This window comes from Aquarana catesbeiana, linkage group LG13, assembly GCF_042186555.1.
Source record: "Aquarana catesbeiana isolate 2022-GZ linkage group LG13, ASM4218655v1, whole genome shotgun sequence".
Taxonomy (NCBI): Eukaryota; Metazoa; Chordata; class Amphibia; order Anura; family Ranidae; genus Aquarana; species Aquarana catesbeiana.
Window position 1 is genome coordinate 193,716,670 of NC_133336.1, and position 23,584 is coordinate 193,740,253.

At 47.4% G+C, this 23,584-nt stretch overlaps 1 protein-coding gene across 1 annotated transcript in view; it reads left to right on the top strand.

Moving 5' to 3' along the window:
- LOC141116641 (Fc receptor-like protein 5) overlaps window positions 1-23,584 on the top strand; it is an 84,979-nt gene that overhangs the window by 46,647 nt on the left and 14,748 nt on the right. The gene's annotated exons all lie outside the window — the stretch shown is intronic.

Sequence of the window (23,584 nt, forward strand, 5' to 3'; positions counted from 1 at the left end):
TTATTTAGTGTCACTTCCCCTTCCTGCCCAGGCCAATTTGTAGCTTTCAGCGCTGTCACACTTTGAATGACAATTACGCAGTCATACTACACTGTACCCAGTTTCCATTTTTATCATTTTTTTTCCACACAAATAGAGCTTTCTTTTGATGATACATAATCATTACTGGGGTTTTATTTTTTTCTAAACAAAAAAAGAATGAAAAAAAAAAAGTTTTCATAGTTTGTTATAAAATTTTGCAATCAGGTAATTTTTCTCCTTCACTGATGGGCACTGATGAGGAGTCACTGGTGGGCACTGAAGGGTACTAAAAGGTGGCACTGATAGGCACTAATAGGTGGCACTAATTGGGACTGATAGGTGGCACTGTTGGGCACTGGCAGGTGACACTGGTGGGCACAGGTGAGGCAACGGTGGCTCTCTGTGTGAGGGATCAATGTCCCTCTGACAGAAGCCGGTGAACAGTTTTTTTTTTTTTTTTTTTTTTACCGGCTCTGTTTACATCACGTGATCAGCTTTCATTGGCTCCATTAGGAAGTATTAGACCAAGAATACATTTTATTTCTATTGCTCCCTCTTTCAGAGTCCTTCACTGACTCGGAAATCGGCTCTGGCCTGTGAGGGGAACAGATCGGATTTAAAAGTGGTCTCTGCGGTGGATTCGCCACAAGATCACTTTTATCGGGGGCGGGAGAGGGCCCCCTCCCGCCACGCTCCGGTCATCTCTGCCGCTTACTGGAGATGCCGCTAGTGGCGTGTTGACCAGAGTGTGGCCCTCTCCCGCCCCCGATAAATCCACTGCAGAGACAACTTTTAAAGAGGACTGCTTGCCATTTCTGGAAATACCGAGGTTATGGCAGCTATCTGCGGTGTGCGGTGAGTGGTTAAAAGAGGAGTTTGGGATCTGAAAAAAAAAACATTTATACTCACCTGGGGGGATGCAGCATCTGTCCCCCTCCGCCTCAGTTCTTGGTCTTCAGTGAGCTGAAAGATGGTGCCAATCAGTCACCATCTCTCTAATCTGCCGCTCCAGCGCTTACTTGTGTGCGAGAGGCCTGTCAGTCATCTGGTCGGATCCCAACAATATCTGCAGAGCCCAGACCAGCTCTTTGACGTCAGTGGACAGCAAGCTATAGCCCAGAGTTCTGCACTCTTGTGACCCACAGAAGAAGTAAAGCCAAAAGAGTTTTGGCCCTACTTCTCCTTTGATGTAAAGTTCTCATTTCTTTGAGTAATTTTCTTTAAAAATCAAATCAATATTATTTTGATCTGTTGTTGCCAGGCCCTTAAACGGTGTGGCACCTACTCTGCCCTTTTGGTAAACCAGCACTGCCCAAGATTCCATAAAGAAAATGTGTGGATCAATTGGTAAACATCTTAAAGAGGAGTTCCACCCAGGGGGTCCATTAAAAAAAAAAATTAAAAGTCAGCAGCTACAAATACTGCAGCTGCTGACTTTTAATTGGACACTTACCTGTCCCTGGGTCCAGCGATGCGGGGGATCGAAGCCCCGCTTGTCCCCCTCCCTCCGCTCGTCAGCATTTCAACTGTGGGCGCCGGGCTGTGGCTTCACAGCCTGGCACCCACTGTGAATGCGCTGCGCGCCGTGATTGGCCGCTCAATCACCTGGGACCTGTAATGGGTCCCAGATGATTGACAGGAGGGAGGGAGCAGAGCCGAGCCCTTCCTGTGCCGAGGGGGAAGTGATGTCGCCCAGGCACTGGAAGAGGCAGACTACGAGGGACCACCTAGCAACAGGCATTTAGAGGTAAGTAAAAAAAAAATATCCAAATGTTTTTTTTTTTTTTTTTTTTTTTTTTTTTAATTTTTCAGGTATTTTTGTTTTTTTGGGTGGAACCCCACTTTAACCACTTCAGCCCCGGAAGATTTTACCCCCTTCCTGACCAGAGCACTTTTTACAATTTGGCACTGCATTGCTTTAACCATTTAACCAGTTGCCAACCGGCCCATAGCCAAATGACAGCTGCAGGGTGGTTGGATAACTCTGGGAGCACATACTATGACGTGATCCCAGAATCCCCCTGGGGCGCGCACACAGGAACATCCGTGACTGCCGGATCCAGAGGACCTGGCACATCACGGATCACGGTAAACGCCCGCTGATCGCGGCCATTTACCATGTGATCGCTGCGTCAAATGACGGAGCGATAACATGTAACATGTCAACATGAAAACATGTCATGACGTCGGTTCCTCTCTCCCCTCTGTGTACCGATCGGTACAGAGGGAGAGGGATCGGATGGCAGCAGCGCTGTAGGCTGGATCTGTAGTGCCCACAGCGCTGTTCAGTGACAATTGCTGTCACATCCATTGATCCATCCATCCATGCTCAGCCACCCCCCCCCATGCTCAGCAATGCACTACTGCCCTGCACTACTCTGCAATACCCTGCAATACCCCGCAAAACTCTGCAATACCCAGCAATACCCTGCAATACTTTGCAATACTCTGCAATACCCCGCAATACTCTGCAATACCCCGCAATACTCTGCAATACCCCGCAAAACTCTGCAATACCCAGCAATACCCTGCAATACTTTGCAATACTCTGCAATACCCCGCAATACTCTGCAATACCCCGCAATACTCTGCAATACCCCGCAATACCCTGCAATACTCTGCAATACCCCGCAATACCCCGCAATACTCTGCAATACTCTGCAATACTCTGCAATACCCAGCAATACCCTGCAATACCCCGCAATACTCTGCAATACCCCGCAATACCCCGCAATACCCCGCAAAACTTTGCAATACCCCGCAATACTTTGCAATACTCTGCAATACCCCACAATACTCTGCAATACCCCGCAATACTCTGCAATACCCCGCAATACTCTGCAATACCCCGCAATACTCTGCAATACCCCGCAATACCCCGCAATACTCTGCAATACCCTGCAATACCCCGCAATACTCTGCAATACCCCGCAATACCCCGCAATACCCTGCAATACCCTGCAATATTCTGAAATACCCTGCAATACTCTGCAATACTCTGCAATACCCTGCAATACTCTGCAATACCCTGCAATACTCTGCAATACCCTGCAATACTCTGCAATACTCTGCAATATCCTGCAATACTGTGCAATATCCTGCAATACTCTGCAATATCCTGCAATACTCTGCAATACCCCGCAATACTCTGCAATATCCCGCAATACTCTGCAATACCCCGCAATACCCCGCAATACTCTGCAACAGACATGGGGGTAAGTCACACATGTGCAAGTCACAAGCAAGTCTCAAGTCTTAACCTTCAAGTCATAAGCAAGTCCTAAGTTACTGTGGCGAAAAGCAAGCAAGTCAAGTCGAGTCCCTGCTAGAAGTCAAGCAAGTCAAGTCAAGTCATTTATTTTGGTCAAGTCACAAATTAAGTCAAAATACTGATCTACCCCATTTCCATCCTTAAAATTAGTTAAAAGTCAGTTTTCAGGAAAGGTTTTGTTTCATTTTCAACATTAACAAAACTGCTTAGTGCTTTTTTCTTGGCATATTTTGCCTAGGCCAAGACACAGCACTGGTGGTGCCAAGTCATTGCAAGTCATTGCAAGTCAAATAGCCCAAGTCAAAGTCAAGTCGCAAGTCATTAGTGGCAAGTCAAAGTCAAGTCGAGTCATTTATTTAATTTTGTCAAGCAAGTCGCAAGTCCTCAAACAGGTGACTCGAGTCCGACTCGAGTCAAGTCATGTGACTCGAGTCCCCCACCTCTGCTCTGCAATGCCCTGCAATACTCTGCAATGCCCTGCAATACCCTGCAATACTCTGCAATGCCCTGCAATACTCTGCCATACCCAGCCATACTCGGCAAAACCCAGCCATACTCTGCCATACCCAGCCATACTCTGCCATACCCAGCTATACTCTGCCATGCTCAGCCATACTCGGCTGTACTCGGCCTCTGTATGTGGCTAGGCTGTGGAAGTCTCACACATGTGGTATCGCCGTACTCAGGAGGAGTAGGAGAATCTATTTTGGGGTGTCATTTTTGGTATGTACATGCTATGTGTTAGAAATATTGTATAAATGGACAACTTTGTGTTAAAAAAAATGTGTTTTAACCACTTCCCGCCCGCCGGCCGTCATACGACGTCCTTGACTTTGTGCGGGGATATCTGAATGATGCCTGCAGCTACAGGCATCATTCAGATATCAGCTTTTTCAGCCGGCGATTCCCTATACCATAAGAATGATCAAAAAGGCTTTTCCACTGCTTGATCGTTCTTACGGGAGGCGAGAGGGGACATCCCCCCCTCCCGCTGCCCTCAGGTGCTTCTACCGACTCACCGCTACGATCAAAGCCAGGATCGTTTTTATTTATTTTTTTTTTATTTCAGGCTTCCCAGCCTAGAGGTAAGATGTGGGGTCTTATGTAAACATCCCTTGTAATAGAAAAAAAGCATGACAGGACCTCTTAAATATGAGATCTGGGGTCAAAAGACCTCAGATCTCATATTTACACTAAAATGCAATTAAAAAAAAAAATTGTCATTTAAAAAATCCGCCGCAGAGACCACTTTTCACTTGTAGCGGACCATCAGGCCGAACACGAGGATACCAGGGTTATGTCAGCTAGCTGCTGCCATACCAACGATATTCCTCCTCCAAAGTAAGGACGTATATCGGCGTTCAGCGGTCCGGAAGTGGTTAACTGACAATTGCGCGGTCGTGTGACGATGTACCCAAACAAAATTTGCGTCCTTTCTTTCCCTTAAATAGAGCTTTTTTTTGTTTTGTTTTTATCACCTCTGCGGTTTTTATGTTTTGCGCTATAAACAAAAAAGCGACAATTCAAAAAAAAAAAAAAATCAATATTTTTTTACGGTCTGCTATAAAACACATCCAATAAAAAAATGCCCTCTGGCGGCTCTTAAAGGGAAACCCGTATATACACGGATTTTGCCCAGGAGAGCCATTGTGCCACAGTAAATCTGCGTGAGCCGGTCGGGAACCGGTTAAACAAAAAATTGTTAAATTGACCTATTCTGGCAGAATTGTCTATTCTGATGTAGCAATTACTCTCGGTGGAGCTGCTGGTTTATAGCGGGCTGTTACCGTCACCTTCGTTACCTCCATTTCACCAGAACCGGGTCTAGGGTCCCACTGAGTTTAACACCAGACAATGTAGGCACCGGACACTTGAGTATCTTTTCCAATGCTTAAATAAACGTAAATTGAAGGAAGTAGCAGGAAAGAGGTAGAAGGAAAGCTGCAGGGAAGTTCAAACACCTTTTCTTAGTGTAGTATTAGGAATTGAAAGCTTGTAGATTAATATACTTTCTCTGTAGAGTTGAATCTTTGCCCGCCTGGATAGGTTTCTCTCACTAACCTAGCAGCCAGTACGCAGCACGAACAAAAGTCTCTGCCACAGACTTGATCGGAATGAAACCCGTACGATCCTCTGCAACAGGATGTAATGGTTTATGATGAACAGCAAACACAGCACTAGAACCTTTAAGCCGACCCGGCAGTACTATGCGGTAGGATTACTTTAGGATGCGTCCTCCAACTGAGTCACCAGGCCCCTCTCCAGACCAGCACTCTGCATGGTCCTTCCATGACGGGTCCTCCCCTGGGATCTTCTCAGTTGTCCAGCTTCTTCACATAGAATAGACAGCACAGGACTATTCCTCTGCCGCTGTGGTAGACCCCAGACAAGCTTCTGGGCCCACCCACATGCTGCAGCGACGTGTGCCTCCCGATCGGAGGACCACGAGGTAGTACTCTTAGCACATACCTGTCGGCCAGGAGGGCCAGCAGGTGGAACGGAACGAACCTCAAAACATGGCGTCTGTCCCATAAATACCCTCCCCCAGAATGCAACTCGGAGGACCACCTCCACCAAGTTATCTCTGGGACAGAGGAGCACTCATACGCTTCAACGCGTTGCTTTTCCAACACCGACCCATGGTGACAACGACACCCATAGGCACAGTGTGAAACTACACGCAACTCAGCCAAGCTGGAACAGAGGCAAATCTGACTACGTATAACAGATAACCCACTAGGTTTACCTATCAGCAGTAGATTGAAAATCTACCAGCGCTACATACTCCCCCCACTACAATAGACGTTGTCCTCAACGTCTGTCAAAATAACTCCCAAGCTTGAGAGTAGGTATTTGAACTTAAAACTTGGATAAGGGCAAAGAAGAAGAAAAGACAGTATAAAGATATTACAGTTTCAACATTTATATAACAATGTTCACATCCGCAAACAAAATCACATTATGACTGTCACAACCCCACTGTCTATCTAGCTGAAAAGCCTAACAGCTTGATAGGAGATCCAATTATTCCTGAAAAAAAAGTTAGACACACACTAAATATGTACAGTACCCTCAATAAATGGTTTAGGAGCAAAGTCTCATTCCAAAAGAAGAATGACACTCTCTTCCCGTATATCTTTTTCTTTTAATGAAACAAACTGAAGTAACTTGAGAAGTCCATCCCTACTTTTAGGCAAATCACCTCCTTTCAATAAAGAAAATCCAGCTAGCAAAGAGTCTTTGAATTTAGAAACGCTGAGATGAACATTATCATTGGATCACGAAGATCTCTAAACACTGACACTGTCTAAGTAAACACCCCAAAGTTCTTTGTTCATAATCACAAATAGGGATGAGCCGAACACCCCCCTGTTCGGTTCGCACCAGAACATGCGAACAGGAAAAAAGTTCGTTCGAACACGCGAACACCGTTAAAGTCTATGGGACACGAACATGAATAATCAAAAGTGCTAATTTTAAAGGCTAATATGCAAGTTATTGTCATAAAAAGTGTTTGGGGACCTGGGTCCTGCCCCAGGGGACATGGATCAATGCAAAAAAAAGTTTTAAAAACGGCCGTTTTTTCAGGAGCAGTGATTTTAATAATGCTTAAAGTCAAACAATAAAAGTGTAATATCCCTTTAAATTTCGTACCTGGGGGGTGTCTATGGTATGCCTGTAAAGGGGCGCATGTTTCCTGTGTTTAGAACAGTCTGACAGCATTATGACATTTTGAAGGAAAAAACTCATTTAAAACTACCCGCGACTATTGCATTGCCGACAATACACATAGAAGTTCATTGATAAAAACGGCATGGGAATTCCCCAAAGGGGAACCCCGAACCAAAATTAAAAAAAAAAAATGACGTGGGAGTCCCCCTAAATTCCATACCAGGCCCTTCAGGTCTGGTATGGATATTAAGGGGAACCCCGGCCAAAATTAAAAAAAAAAAATGACGTGGGGTTTCCCCTAAATTCCATACCAGACCCTTCAGGTCTGGTATGGATTTTAAGGGAAACCCTGCGCCAAAAAAAAAACGGCGTGGGGTCCCCCCAAAAATCCATACCAGACCCTTATCCGAGCACGCAACCTGGCAGGCCACAGGAAAAGAGGGGGGGGACGAGAGTGCAGCCCCCCCCTCCTGAACGGTACCAGGCCACATGCCCTCAATATTGGGAGGGTGCTTTGGGGTAGCCCCCCAAAACACCTTGTCCCCATGTTGATGAGGACAAGGGCCTCATCCCCACAACCCTGGCCGGTGGTTGTGGGGGTCTGTGGGCGGGGGGCTTATCGGAATCTGGAAGCCCCCTTTAACAAGGGGACCCCCAGATCCCGGCCCCCCCTGTGTGAAATGGTAAGGGGGTACAAAAGTACCCCTACCATTTCACTAAAAAACTGTCAAAAATGTTAAAAATGACAAGAGACAGTTTTTGACAATTCCTTTATTTAACCACTTAAGGACCGCCTAACGCCGATTTACGTCGGCAAAGCGGCACGGGCAGGCAAAATCACGTACATGTACGTGATTTGCCTTCCGCGGGTGGGGGGTCCGATCGGACCCCCCCCCCGGTGCCCGAGGCGGTCCCGTTCTGTTCCCCGGCGATCCGAGATGAGGGGGAGGCCATCCGTTCGTGGCCCCCCCCTCGCGATCGCCGCCGGCCAATGGGAACATTCCTTTGCTGCTGTATGCTAAACAGCAGCAAAGGAAATGATGTCATCTCCCCTCGGCTCAGTATTCCGTTCCAGCGCCGAGGGGAGAAGACATCAATGTAAGTGCACAACACACACACACACAGTAGAACATGCCAGGCACACAAAACACCCCAATCCCCCCCCCGATCGCCCCCCGATCCCCCCCCCCCTGTCACAAACTGACACCAGCAGGTTTTTTTTTTTTTTTTTTTCTGATTACTGCATAGTGTCAGTTTGTGACAGTTACAGTGTTGGGACAGTTAGTATTACCCCCCTTTAGGTCTAGGGTACCCCCCTAACCCCCCCTAATAAAGTTTTAACCCCTTGATCACCCCCTGTCACCAGTGTTGCTAAGCGATCATTTTTCTGATCGCTGTATTAGTGTCACTGGTGACGCTAGTTAGTGAGGTAAATATTTAGGTTCGCCATCAGCGTTTTATAGTGTCAGGGACCCCCATATACTATCTAATAAATGTTTTAACCCCTTGATTGCCCCCTAGTTAACCCTTTCACCACTGATCACCGTATAAACGTTACGGTTGACGCTGGTTAGTTCGTTTATTTTTTATAGTGTCAGGGCACCCGCCGTTTATTACCGAATAAAGGTTTAGCCCCCTGATCGCCCGGCGGTGATATGCGTCGCCCCAGGCAGCGTCAGATTAGCGCCAGTACCGCTAACACCCACGCACGCAGCATACGCCTCCCTTAGTGGTATAGTATCTGTACGGATCAATATCTGATCCGATCAGATCTATACTAGCGTCCCCAGCAGTTTAGGGTTCCCAAAAACGCAGTGTTAGCGGGATCAGCCCAGATACCCGCTAGCACCTGCGTTTTGCCCCTCCGCCCGGCCCACCCAAGTGCAGTATCGATCGATCGCTGTCACTTACAAAACACTAAACGCATAACTGCAGCGTTCGCAGAGTCAGGCCTGATCCCTGCGATCGCTAACAGTTTTTTTGGTAGCATTTTGGTGAACTGGCAAGCAAGCACCAGGCAGCGCCAGGTTAGCGCCAGTAGCGCTAACACCCACGCACGCACCGTACACCTCCCTTAGTGGTATAGTATCTGATCGGATCAATATCTGATCCGATCAGATCTATACTAGCGTCCCCAGCAGTTTAGGGTTCCCAAAAACGCAGTGTTAGCGGGATCAGCCCAGATACCTGCTAGCACCTGCGTTTTGCCCCTCCGCCCGGCCCGGCCCACCCAAGTGCAGTATCGATCGATCACTTTCCCTTACAAAACACTAAACGCATAACTGCAGCGTTCGCAGAGTCAGGCCTGATCCCTGCGATCGCTAACAGTTTTTTTGGTAGCGTTTTGGTGAACTGGCAAGCACCAGCCCCAGGCAGCGTCAGGTTAGCGCCAGTACCGCTAACACCCACGCATGCAGCATACACCTCCCTTAGTGGTATAGTATCTGAACGGATCAATATCTGATCCGATCAGATCTATACTAGCGTCCCCAGCAGTTTAGGGTTCCCAAAAACGCAGTGTTAGCGAGATCAGCCCAGATACCTGCTAGCACCTGCGTTTTGCCCCTCCGCCCGGCCCAGCCCAGCCCACCCAAGTGCAGTATCGATCGATCACTGACACTTACAAAACACTAAACGCATAACTGCAGCGTTTGCAGAGTCAGGCCTTGATCCCTGCGATCGCTAACAGTTTTTTTGGTAGCGTTTTGGTGAACTGGCAAGCACCAGCGGCCTAGTACATCCCGCTCGTAGTCAAACCAGCACTGCAGCAACACTTGGTGACGTGGCGAGTCCCATAAGTGCAGTTCAAGCTGGTGAGGTGGCAAGCACAAGTAGTGTCCCGCTGCCACCAAAAAGACAAACACAGGCCCGTCGTGCCCATAGTGCCCTTCCTGCTGCATTCGCCAATCCTAATTGGGAACCCACCACTTCTGCAGCGCCCGTACTTCCCCCATTCACATCCCCAATCAAATGCAGTCGGCTGCATGAGAGGCATTTTCTTTATGTCCTCCCGAGTACCCCTACCCAACGAACCCCCAAAAAAGATGTTGTGTCTGCAGGAAGCGCGGATATAGGCGTGACACCCGCTATTATTGTCCCTCCTGTCCTGACAATCCTGGTCTTTGCATTGGTGAATGTTTTGAACGCTACCATGCACTAGTTGAGTATTAGCTTAGGGTACAGCATTGCACAGACTAGGCACACTTTCACAGGGTCTCCCAAGATGCCATCGCATTTTGTGAGACCCGAACCTGGAACCGGTTACAGTTACAAAAGTTAGTTACAAAAAAAGTGTCAAAAAAAATATATATATATAAAATAAAAAAAAAATAGTTGTCGTTTTATTGTTCTCTCTCTCTCTATTCTCTCTCTATTGTTCTGCTCTTTTTTACTGTATTCTATTCTGCAATGTTTTATTGTTATTATGTTTTATCATGTTTGCTTTTTCAGGTATGCAATTTTTTATACTTTACCGTTTACTGTGCTTTATTGTTAACCATTTTTTTGTCTTCAGGTACGCCATTCACGACTTTGAGTGGTTATACCAGAATGATGCCTGCAGATTTAGGTATCATCTTGGTATCATTCTTTTCAGCCAGCGGTCGGCTTTCATGTAAAAGCAATCCTAGCGGCTAATTAGCCTCTAGACTGCTTTTACAAGCCGTGGGAGGGAATGCCCCCCCCCCACCGTCTTCCGTGTTTTTCTCTGGCTCTCCTGTCTCAACAGGGAACCTGAGAATGCAGCCGGTGATTCAGCCAGCTGACCATAGAGCTGATCAGAGACCAGAGTGGCTCCAAACATCTCTATGGCCTAAGAAACCGGAAGCTACGAGCATTTTATGACTTAGATTTCGCCGGATGTAAATAGCGCCATTGGGAAATTGGGGAAGCATTTTATCACACCGATCTTGGTGTGGTCAGATGCTTTGAGGGCAGAGGAGAGATCTAGGGTCTAATAGACCCCAATTTTTTCAAAAAAGAGTACCTGTCACTACCTATTGCTATCATAGGGGATATTTACATTTCCCGAGATAACAATAAAAATGATTAAAAAAAAAAATATGAAAGGAACAGTTTAAAAATAAGATAAAAAAAGCAGAAAAATAATAAAGAAAAAAAAAAAAAAAAAAAAAAAGCACCCCTGTCGCCCCCTGCTCTCGCGCTAAGGCGAACGCAATCGGCGGTCTGTCGTCAAACGTAAACAGCAATTGCACCATGCATGTGAGGTATCACCGCGAAGGTCAGATCGAGGGCAGTAATTTTTGCAGTAGACCTCCTCTGTAGATCTAAAGTGGTAACCTGTAAAGGCTTTTAAAGGCTTTTAAAAATGTGTTTATTTTGTTGCCACTGCACGTTTGTGCGCAATTTTAAAGCATGTCATGTTTGGTATCCATGTACTCGGCCTAAGATCATCTTTTTTATTTCATCAAACATTTGGGCAATATAGTGTGTTTTAGTGCATTAAAATTTAAAAAAGTGTGTTTTTTCCCCAAAAAATGCGTTTGAAAAATCGCTGCGCAAATACTGTGTGAAAAAAAAAAATGAAACACCCACCATTTTAATCTGTAGGGCATTTGCTTTAAAAAAATATATAATGTTTGGGGGTTCAAAGTAATTTTTTTGCAAAAAAAAAATAACTTTTTCATGTAAACAATAAGTGTCAGAAAGGGCTTTGTCTTCAAGTGGTTAGAAGAGTGGGTGATGTGTGACATAAGCTTCTAAATGTTGTGCATAAAATGCCAGGACAGTTCAAACCCCCCCCAAATGACCCCATTTTGGAAAGTAGACACCCCAAGCTATTTGCTGAGAGGCATGTCGAGTCCATGGAATATTTTATATTGCGACACAAGTTGCGGGAAAGAGACACATTTTTTTTTTTTTTTTTTGCACAAAGTTGTCACTAAATGATATATTGCTCAAACATGCCATGGGAATATGTGAAATTACACCCCAAAATACATTCTGCTGCTTCTCCTGAGTACGGGGATACCACATGTGTGAGACTTTTTGGGAGCCTAGCCACGTACGGGACCCCGAAAACCAAGCACCGCCTTCAGGCTTTCTAAGGGCGTGAATTTTTGATTTCACTCTTCACTGCCTATCACAGTTTCGGAGGCCATGGAAAGCCCAGGTGGCACAAACCCCCCCCAAATGACCCCATTTTGGAAAGTAGACACCCCAAGCTATTTGCTGAGAGGTATAGTGAGTATTTTGCAGACCTCACTTTTTGTCACAAAGTTTTGAAAATTGAAAAAAGAAAAAAAAAAATGTTTTTTCTTGTCTTTCTTCATTTTCAAAAACAAATGAGAGCTGCAAAATACTCACCATGCCTCTCAGCAAATAGCTTGGGGTGTCTACTTTCCAAAATGGGGTCATTTGGGGGGGTTTTGTGCCACCTGGGCATTCCATGGCCTCCGAAACTGTGATAGGCAGTGAAGAGTGAAATCAAAAATTTTCACCCTTAGAAATCCTGAAGGCGGTGATTGGATTTTGGGGCCCCGTACGCGGCTAGGCTCCCAAAAAGTCCCACACATGTGGTATCCCCATACTCAGGAGAAGCAGCTAAATGTATTTTGGGGTGCAATTCCACATATGCCCATGGCCTGTGTGAGCAATATATCATTTAGTGACAACTTTATGCAAAAAAAAAAAAAAAAGTGTCACTTTCCCACAACTTGTGTCAAAATATAAAATATTCCATGGACTCAATATGCCTCTCAGCAAATAGCTTGGGGTGTCTACTTTCCAAAATGGGGTCATTTTGGGGGGTTTTGTGCCACCTGGGCATTCCATGGCCTCCGAAACTGTGATAGGTAGTGAGGAGTAAAATCAAAAATTTACACCCTTAGAAATCCTGAAGGTGGTGATTGGTTTTCGGGGCCCCGTACGCGGCTAGGCTCCCAAAAAGTCCCACACATGTGGTATCCCCATACTCAGGAGAAGCAGCTGAATGTATTTTGGGGTGCAATTCCACATAGGCCCATGGCCTGTGTGAGCAATATATCATTTAGTGACAACTTTTTGTAAATATTTTTTTTTTTTTTGTCATTATTCAATCACTTGGGACAAAAAAAATAAATATTCAATGGGTTCAACATGCCTCTCAGCAATTTCCTTGGGGTGTCTACTTTCCAAAATGGGGTCACTTGGGGGGGGTTTGTACTGCCCTGCCATTTTAGCACCTCAAGAAATGACATAGGCAGTCATAAACTAAAAGCTGTGTAAATTACAGAAAATGTACCCTAGTTTGTAGACGCTATAACTTTTGCGTAAACCAATAAATATACGCTTATTGACATTTTTTTTACCAAAGACATGTGGCCGAATACATTTTGGCCTAAATGTATGACTAAAATTTAGTTTATTGGATTTTTTTTATAACAAAAAGTAGAAAATATCATTTTTTTTCAAAATTTTCGGTCTTTTTCCGTTTATAGCGCAAAAAATAAAAACCGCAGAGGTGATCAAATACCATCAAAAGAAAGCTCTATTTGTGGGAAGAAAAGGACGCAAATTTCGTTTGGGTACAGCATTGCATGACCGCGCAATTAGCAGTTAAAGCGACGCAGTGCCAAATTGGAAAAAGACCTCTGGTCCTTAGGCAGCATAATGATCCGGGGCTCAAGTGGTTAAATACTTCTTCTTTCTTCTATCTTCCTTCATCTTCTGGTTCTTCTGGTTCTTCTGGCCCTTCTGGTTCTTCCTCCGGCGTTCTCGTCCAGCATCTCCTCCGCGGCGTCTTCTATCTTCTTCTCCTCGGCCGCTCCGCACCCATGGCATGGGGGGGAGGCTCCCGCTCTTCTCTTCTTCTTCATCTTCTTCATCTTCTTCTCTTCTTTTTTTCTTCTCTTCTTCTCTTCTTCATTTTCTTCTCCGGGCCGCTCCGCATCCATGCTGGCATGGAGGGAGGCTCCCACTGTGTGACGGCGCTCCTCGTCTGACAGTTCTTAAATAACGGGGGGGGCGGGGCTCTGACGCACGGGACATGACGGAACTTCCCTGTGGCATTCCCCGTGACGTCACCGTGCGTCAGAGGGGGGCGGGGTCACCGGGTGGCCCCGCCCCCGTTATTTAAGAACTGTCAGACGAGGAGCGCCGTCACACAGCGGGAGCCTCCCTCCATGCCAGCATGGGTGCGGAGCGGCCCGGAGAAGAAAATGAAGAAGAGAAGAAAAGAAGAAGAGAAGAAGAGAAGAAGATGAAGAAGAAGAGAAGAGCGGGAGCCTCCCCCCCATGCCATGGGTGCGGAGCGGCCCGAGGAGAAGAAGATAGAAGACGCCGCGGAGGAGATGCTGGACGAGAACGCCGGAGGAAGAACCAGAAGAGCCAGAAGAACCAGAAGATGAAGGAAGAAAGAAGTATTTAAATAAAGGAATTGTCAAAAACTGTCTCTTGTCATTTTTAACATTTTTGACAGTTTTTTAGTGAAATGGTAGGGGTACTTTTGTACCCCCTTACCATTTCACACAGGGGGGAGCCGGGATCTGGGGGTCCCCTCGTTAAAGGGGGCTTCCAGATTCTGATAAGCCCCCCGCCCGCAGACCCCCACAACCACCGGCCAGGGTTGTGGGGATGAGGCCCTTGTCCTTATCAACATGGGGACAAGGTGTTTTGGGGGGCTACCCCAAAGCACCCTCCCAATGTTGAGGGCATGTGGCCTGGTACGGTTCAGGAGGGGGGGGGGCCGCACTCTCGTCCCCCCCTCTTTTCCTGTGGCCTGCCAGGTTGCATGCTCGCATAAGGGTCTGGTATGGATTTTTGGGGGGACCCCACGCCGCTTTTTTTTTTTTTTTTTGGCGCGGGGTTCCCCTTAAAATCCATACCAGACCTGAAGGGTCTGGTATGGAATTTAGGGGGAACCCCACGTCATTTTTTTTTTTTAAATTTTGGCCGGGGTTCCCCTTAATATCCATATCAGACCTGAAGGGCCTGGTATGGAATTTAGGGGGACTCCCACGTCATTTTTTTTTTTTTAATTTTGGTTCGGGGTTCCCCTTTGGGGAATTCCCATGCCGTTTTTATCAATGAACTTCTATGTGTATTGTCGGCAATGCAATAGCCGCGGGTAGTTTTAAATAAGTTTTTTCCTTCAAAATGTCATTTTGCTGTCAGACTGTTCTAAACACAGGAAACATGCGCCCCTTTACAGGCATACTATAGACACCCCCCAGGTACGAAATTTAAAGGGATATTACACTTTTATTGTTTGACTTTAAGCATTATTAAAATCACTGCTCCTGAAAAAACGGCCGTTTTTAAAACTTTTTTTTGCATGGATCCATGTCCCCTGGGGCAGGACCTGGGTCCCCAAACACTTTTTATGACAATAACTTGCATATTAGCCTTTAAAATTAGCACTTTTGATTTCTCCCATAGACTTTTAAAGGGTGTTCCGCGGCATTCGAATTTGCCGCGAACACCCCAAATTGTTCGCTGTTCGGCGAACTTGCGAACAGCCAATGTTCGAGTTGAACATGAGTTCGACTCGAACTCGAAGCTCATCCCTAATCACAAATAAAACCGAGGATCTGGCAATGTCAGTTTCTTTCCCAGTTCATCCACTGTAGTGATAAAGTACACAATGTCATCTTTTCCAGGTCTGCAAATGACCAATTTGTCAGCATAGATGTGCCAACTAGGGATGAGCCGAACACCCCCCTGTTCGGTTCGCACCAGAACATGCGAACAGGAAAAAAGTTTGTTCGAACACGCGAACACCGTTAAAGTCTATGGGACACGAACATGAATAATCAAAAGTGCTAATTTTAAAGGCTTATATGCAAGTTATTGTCATAAAAAGTGTTTGGGGACCTGGGTCCTGCCCCAGGGGACATGGATCAATGCAAAAAAAAGTTTTAAAAACGGCCGTTTTTTCAGAAGCAGTGATTTTAATAATGCTTAAAGTCAAACAATAAAAGTGTAATATCCCTTTAAATTTCGTAGCTGGGGGGTGTCTATAGTATGCCTGTAAAGGGGCGCATGTTTCCTGTGTTTAGAACAATCTGACAGCAAAATGACATTTCGAAGGAAAAAACCCATTTAAAACTACTCGCGGCTATTGCATTGCCAGTCTGACAATACACATAGAAGTTCATTGATAAAAACGGCATGGGAATTCCCCAAAGGGGAACCCCGAACCAAAATTTAAAAAAAAATGACGTGGGGGTCCCCCTAAATTCCATACCAGGCCCTTCAGGTCTGGTATAGATATTAAGGGGAACCCCGGCCAAAATTTTTTTTAAAAATGACGTGGGGGTCCCCCTAAATTTCATACCAGACCCTTTAGGTCTGGTATGGATTTTAAGGGGAACCCCGTGCCAAAAAAAAAATACGGCGTGGGGTCCCCCCCAAAAATCCATACCAGACCCTTATCTGAGCACGCAACCTGGCAGGTCGCAGGAAAAGAGGGGGGGACGAGAGTGCGGGCCCCCCCCTCTTGAACCGTACCAGGCCACATGCCCTCAACATTGGGAGGGTGCTTTGGTGTAGCCCCCCAAAACACCTTGTCCCCATGTTGATGAGGACAAGGGCCTCATCCCCACAACCCTGGCCTGTGGTTGTGGGGGTCTGCGGGCGGGGCTTATCGGAATCTGGAAGCCCCTTTAACAAGGGGACCCCCAGATCCCGACCCTCCCCCCTGTGGGAAATGGAAAGGGAGTACTTACCCCTACTATTTCACTAAAAAACTGTCAAAAATGTTAAAAATGACAAGAGACAGTTTTTGACAATTCCTTTATTTAAATGCTTCTTCTTTCTTCTATCTTCCTTCATCTTCTTCTTCTGGCTCTTCTGGTTCTTCCTCCGGCGTTCTCGTCCAGCATCTCCTCCACGGCATCTTCTATCTTCTCCTCCTCGGGCCGCTCCGCACCCATGGCATGGGGGGAGGCTCCCGCTCTTCTCTTCATCTTCTTCATCTTCTTCTCTTCTTCTTTTCTTCTCTTCTTCTCTTCTTCATTTTCTTCCCTGGGCCGCTCCGCAATCAAGCTGGCATGGAGGGAGGCTCCCGCTGTGTGACGGCGTCTCCTCGTCTGACGGTTCTTAAATAACGGGGGGCGGGGCCACCTGGTGACCCCGCCCCCCTCTGACGCACGGTGACTTGACGGGACTTCCCTGTGACGTCACGGGGAATGCCACAGGGAAGTCCCGTCATGTCCCATGCGTCAGAGGGGGCGGCGTCACCGGGTGGCCCCGCCCCCCGTTATTTAAGAACCGTCAGACGAGGAGACGCCGTCACACAGCGGGAGCCTCCCTCCATGCCAGCATGGATGCGGAGCGGCCCGGAGAAGAAGATGAAGAAGATGAAGAGAAGAGCGGGAGCCTCCCCCCATGCCATGGGTGCGGAGCGGCCCGAGGAGAAGAAGATAGAAGACGCCGCGGAGGAGATGCTGGACGAGAACGCTGGAGGAAGAACCAGAAGAACCAGAAGAAGATGAAGGAAGAAAGAAGAAAGAAGAAGCATTTAAATAAAGGAATTGTCAAAAACTGTCTCTTGTCATTTTTAACATTTTTGACAGTTTTTTAGTGAAATGGTAGGGGTAAGTACCCCCTTACCATTTCACACAGGGGGGGGCGGGATCTGGGGGTCCCCTTGTTAAAGGGGGCTTCCAGATTCCGATAAGCCCCCCGCCCACAGACCCCCACAACCACCGGCCAGGGTTGTGGGGATGAGGCCCTTGTCCTCATCAACATAGGGACAAGGTGTTTTGGGGGGCTACCCCAAAGCACCCTCCCAATGTTGAGGGCATGTGGCCTGGTACGGTTCAGGAGGGGGGGCCGCATTCTCATCCCCCCCTCTTTTCCTGCGGCCTGCCAGGTTGCGTGCTCGGATAAGGGTCTGGTATGGATTTCTTGGGGGGCCCCACGCCGTTTTTTTTTTTTTTTTTGGCGCGGGGTTCCCCTTAAAATCCATACCAGACCTGAAGGGTCTGGTATGAAATTTAGGGGGATCCCCACGTCATTTTTTAAAAAATTTTGGCCGGGGTTCCCCTTAATATCCATACCAGACCTGATGGGCCTGGTATGCAATTTAGGGGGACCCCCACGTCATTTTTTTTTTAAATTTTGGTTCGGGGTTCCCCTGTGGGGAATTCCCATGCCGTTTATATCAATGAACTTCTATGTGTATTGTCAGACGGGCAATGCAATAGCCGCGAGTAGTTTTAAATGGGTTTTTTCCTTCGAAATGTCATTTTGCTGTCAGACTGTTCTAAACACAGGAAACATGCGCCCCTTTACAGGCATACTATAGACACCCCCCAGCTACGAAATTTAAAGGGATATTACACTTTTATTGTTTGACTTTAAGCATTATTAAAATCACTGCTCCTGAAAAAACAGCCGTTTTTAAAACTTTTTTTTGCATTGATCCATGTCCCCTGGGGCAGGACCCAGGTCCCCAAACACTTTTTATGACAATAACTTGCATATAAGCCTTTAAAATTAGCACTTTTGATTTCTCCCATAGACTTTTAAAGGGTGTTCCGCGGCATTCGAATTTGCCGCGAACACCCCAAATTGTTCGGTGAACTTGCGAACAGCCAATGTTCGAGTCGAACTCATCCCTAGTGCCAACCATAGTTCCAGTGTAGGAAACGTCCACTGAAGCGTTCGTCCATGACAACAGAACATCCAGTTTTCTGGAAAGGCTTAGGCACAGACAAATAGTCCCAAACAGCTTCACTGTACCACAGTTCCCGGTTGGCCTCGATTTCCTGCATAATTTCCTGAGGAACATAGGGAAACTCCAGACCATATTCTGTGGCAACACGTTTGGTAAGCACTCTCTGTAAACGTGCAAGTTTAGGCAAAGATCTATTTTTCCCCAAACCAGGAGGCACACAAGAGTTCAATGATTTGCTCACCATAGACCTGACGGGTGTCGGAAGCAAATTAGCAACTTTAGACAATGTCTCCTTAGCAGTACTGTGCAGCTCCACACAAGGTGATGTCTTCCCAGAGTCCATGGCTGTCCACTCTGAGAAAGTCAAGGCAGAAGCAACATCTTCGCCCTGGGCCCACAATAGTTCCTGTGACATTGTCTCAAACATATCATCATCACCGGAGAGATCTGACATGGAATCTATCTCTGAATCTCTAAACTCTTCTGCTGGCAAATATTTACACAGAGTCCCAGACATGTTCCCCTTTGATCTCTCACCCGTTCCTGACGTGGACTTCTCCGGATCCATATGTTTCTCCGGCTCCGGTTTGGGTAGTCTCTGGGGTAGACCTTGACCACGGCCGCGGGAAGCCTTTACATATCCCACCTTCCTCTGGACAGGTGCAACGGGGATAGGTAAACAGGTGAAATCACAGTCTGTTGTTCTCCAACAGCAATAGTAGCAGCTTCTACTGTGGCAATACCTGTTGCCCAGTCCACCCGATAAGCACGGGGAGACATAGTAGGTTGCTTCACTATGAACAAATATTCTCCGCACTGCAAACAACGAACAAATGGACGGAGATGTATGGACAGTCCTTCACACTTGTGGCAAAGCATGCCCAGCCCTTCAATATCTCCGACTGTGTAGAGAACAAACCTCCCCTGCGGTTTCAGACGAATGCCAGTATCTGTCAGCAGGGTTCCGGTCAACATAGCACCCGCAGCGGTACTCGTAGGGAACATCTTAGGTCCCATAGCTGGCGGTATCAATGAAAAAGAAGACATGGCCGCACTCTAATCTTCTCAGCACGATCACGAGGCCTCTCTTCTCCTCTGGCGCCAAACACACACACGCGTCCCACGCGGTAACAAGTAGGTTAGACTCCTCCCACTTGCTCTTCAGATCACGTAGCTCCCGGGCTTTTACTTCTCACCCACAGCCTACGCACAGAAATAATGTCCTGCACTTTAACCCCTTCTTCTCTCCAAAAATTGACAAAGTCCAGAAATTTGTTCCAACATAAACTCCCGGTGAAATACTTCTCAGGGTTGCGGGAGGTTGACGGCTAACAATCCCGGATGAGCCCTCACATGTAGCAATTACTCTCGGTGGAGCTGCTGGTTTAAGCGGGCTGTTACCGTCACCTTCGTTACCTCTATTTCACCAGAACCGGGTCTAGGGTCCCGTTGAGTTTAACACCAGACAATGTAGGCACCGGACACTTGAGTATCTTTTCCAATGCTTTAATAAACATAAATTGAATGAAGTAGCAGGAAAGAGGTAGAAGGAAAGCTGCAGGGAAGTTCAAACACCTTTTCTTAGTGTAGTATTAGGAATTGAAAGCTTGTAGATGAATATACTTTCTCTGTAGAGTTGAATCTTTTCCCGCCTGGATAGGTTTCTCTCACTAACCTAGCAGCCAGTACGCAGCACGAACAAAAGGCTCTGCCACAGACTTGATTGGAATGAAACCTGTATGATCCGCTGCCACAGGATGTAATGGTTTATGATGAACAGCAAACACAGCACTAGAACCTTTAAGCTGACCCGGCAGTACTATGCGGTAGGATTACTTTAGGATGCGTCCTCCAACTGAGTCACCAGGCCCCTCTCCAGACCAGCACTCTGCATGGTCCTTCCATGACGGGTCCTCCCCTGGGATCTTCTCAGTTGTCCAGCTTATTCACATAGGATAGAGAGCCCAGGACCATTCCTCTGCCTCTGTGGTAGACCCCAGACAGGCTTCTGGGCCCACCCACATGCTGCAGCGACGTGTGCCTCCCGATCGGAGGACCACGAGGTAGTACTCTTAGCACATACCTGTCGGCCAGGAGGGCCAGCAGGTGGAACAGAACGAACCTCAAAACATGGCGTCTGTCCCATAAATACCCTCCCCAGAATGCAACTCGGAGGACCACCTCCACCGAGTTATCTCCGGGACAGAGGAGCACTCATACGCTTCAGCGTGTTGCCTTTCCAAAACTGACCCATGGTGAAAACGACACCCACAGGCACAGTGTGAAACTACACGCATCTCAGCCAAGCTGGAACAGAGGTAAATCTGACTATGTATAACAGATAACCCACTAAATATACCTATCAGCAGTAGATTGAAAATCTACCAGCGCTACACTGACAAAAAAGGTCATTCCCTGGATACTAGCAAATTTTGCCTAATTGTACACTGACAGCTGTACATGCACAGCTTGGTCTAAACTTTCGGCATGCTGTGAGCAAGTGTTGGGAGGCGGGACAAAGTAAGTCCTGTGTTCATGCAGGAGAGCTACATCATCCCTGGTGGTCCATTACAAAAAGAGTAAGGACCCAGAAGAAGACCTAGAGAAGATATCAGGGACAGAGCAGTAAGGGACTGAACCCCCCCCCCCAGGTTCGGTTTGCACCAGAACTCCCGAACAGGGAAAAAGTTTGGACCTGAACCACAAACTCTGTTAAAGTCTATGAGACCCGAACATGAAAAATCAAAAGTCCCCATTTTGAAGGCTAATCTGCAAGTTATTGCCCATAAAAAATAAAAAAGGGTATGGGGGCTCAGTTACTGCCCTGTGGGACATGTATAAATGCAAAAAAAAAGTTTTAAAAAATACTGTTTTTAAAGAAGCAGCGATTTTAATGATTGCTTGGTGGGTCCCCTTAGTCTGCCTGCAAAGTGGCGAATCTGTACTGTGTATAGAACCTACTGCAAAAAAACTGACATAAAGAAAAAGAAGACATTTAAATTGACTTTTGCGGCTGCAAAAAAAAAACGTGTGCCCCCCCCCCATGCATACCAGGCCATTTGGGTCTGGTATAGATTTTAAGGGAATTCCATGCCGAAATGTAAAGAAAAAACGGCGTGGGGTCCCCCCAAAATACATACCAAACCCTTATCCAAGCACGCAGCCTGGCAGCCCAGGAAAGGGGGGAGATGTGCAAGCGCCCCCCCGAACCATGCCAGGCCACATGGTAGGGGGCTCTTCCCCCTCCACCCCAAAGCACCTTGTCCCCATATTGATGGGGACAAGAGCCTCTTCCCAACAACCCTGGGCAGTGGTTGTGGAGGTCTACGAGCAGGGGGCTTATCTGAACCGAGAAGCCCCTTTTAGAAAGGGGGCCCCCACTTTCCGCCCCCCAATATGAATGAGTATGGGGTACATTGTACCCCAATGTAGATCCATCATCAATTACGATGCCTGCAGCACCGCCGGACCCAAATAAAGAAAAAAAATGTTCCCACCCGCGATGAAGGCTAACCGCCAAATGCCTGCTCTTCTGTCTGACAGTTCTTAAATAGGCAAGGGGCGGGGCCACCTGGTGGCCCGGCCACCTTGTGATGTCACTGACCGGTGTATGTTGGGTAGGTAAAGTAGAACTGTCAGGTGGCCCCGTCCCCTACCTATTTAAGAACTTTTGTGGTGGAGCGTTTTTTTTTCTTCTTCAGGTCTTGTGGTGGGCTTCGTGACTGACAATGGCTCTACATTGGGGGGACATTTTTTAAGCAAAGGAATTGTCAAAAACTGCCTCCTGTCTTTATTTCTTTGTGACACTTTTTTTAGTGAATTATTAGGAGTACAATGTACCCAAACTCATTCACATGGGGTGCGGGATCTGGGGCCTCCTTGTTAAAGAGGGCTTTCAGATTGCTTTAGATGCTTTAGGGTGGGGGGCCCCAAAGCACCTGCCCCATGTTGAGGGCATGTGGCCTGGTATGGTTCAGGAGGGGGTGGTCATTTGCTCATCCCCCCCTTTCCTGGCATGCAAGGCCGCATGCTTGGATAAGGATCTGATATGGATTTTGGGGGGACCCTACGCCAAAAAAAATGGTTTGTGGTACCCTCAAAATCCATATCAGACCCTTATCTGAGCACGCAGCCTTGCAGGCCAGGAAAGGGGGTGATGAGCGAGCGACCCCCCCCGAACCCTACCAGGCCACATGCCCTCAACATGGGGCAGGTGCTTTGGGGCCCCCCCACCCCAAAGCACCCAAGGACCTGGTATGGATTTGGGGGGACCCCCACACTTTTCTATTGCCTGCAAATTCTGCATTTTTTTCTAATCAGGTGTCAGTGGGGAAGCTCGCTGACAGCTAATGACTCATCTCTTGTTAAGGACACGGCGGCTGGCTTCCCGGCATCGCTCCTTAATAATCTATTGACTGTGCGTTTGACGGGCAAACATCCCGCTGAGCACACAGAAAATTCTGGAGGGAGAATTGGTGAGAGAGGAGGGGGGGCACTAGTAAGAGAAGAGTGGGGAATTGGTGAGAGAGCTGGGGGTGCATTAGTAAAAGAGGAGGGGGAATTGGTGAGAGAGCTGGGGGGCACTAGTAAGAGAGGAGGGGGGAATTGGTGAGAGAGCTGAAGGACACTAGTAAGAGAGGAGGGGGAATTGGTGAGAGAGCTGGGGGGGGGGCACTAGTAGGAGAGGAGGGGGGGATTGGTGAGAGAGCTGGGGGGGAACTAGCAAGAGAGGAGGGGGGAATTGGTGAGAGAGCTGGGGGTGCATTAGTAAGAGAGGAGGGGGAATTGATGAGAGAGCTGGGGGTGCATTAGTAAGAGAGGAGGAGGGATTTATGAGAGAGCTGGGGGGGGGGGCATTAGTAAGAGAGGAGGGGGGAATTGGTGAGAGAGCTGGGGTGCATTAGTAAGAGAGGAGGGGGAATTGGTGAGAGAGTAGGGGGGGCACTAGTAGGAGAGGGGGAATTGGTGAGAGAGGTGGGGGGTCACTAGTAAGAGAGGGG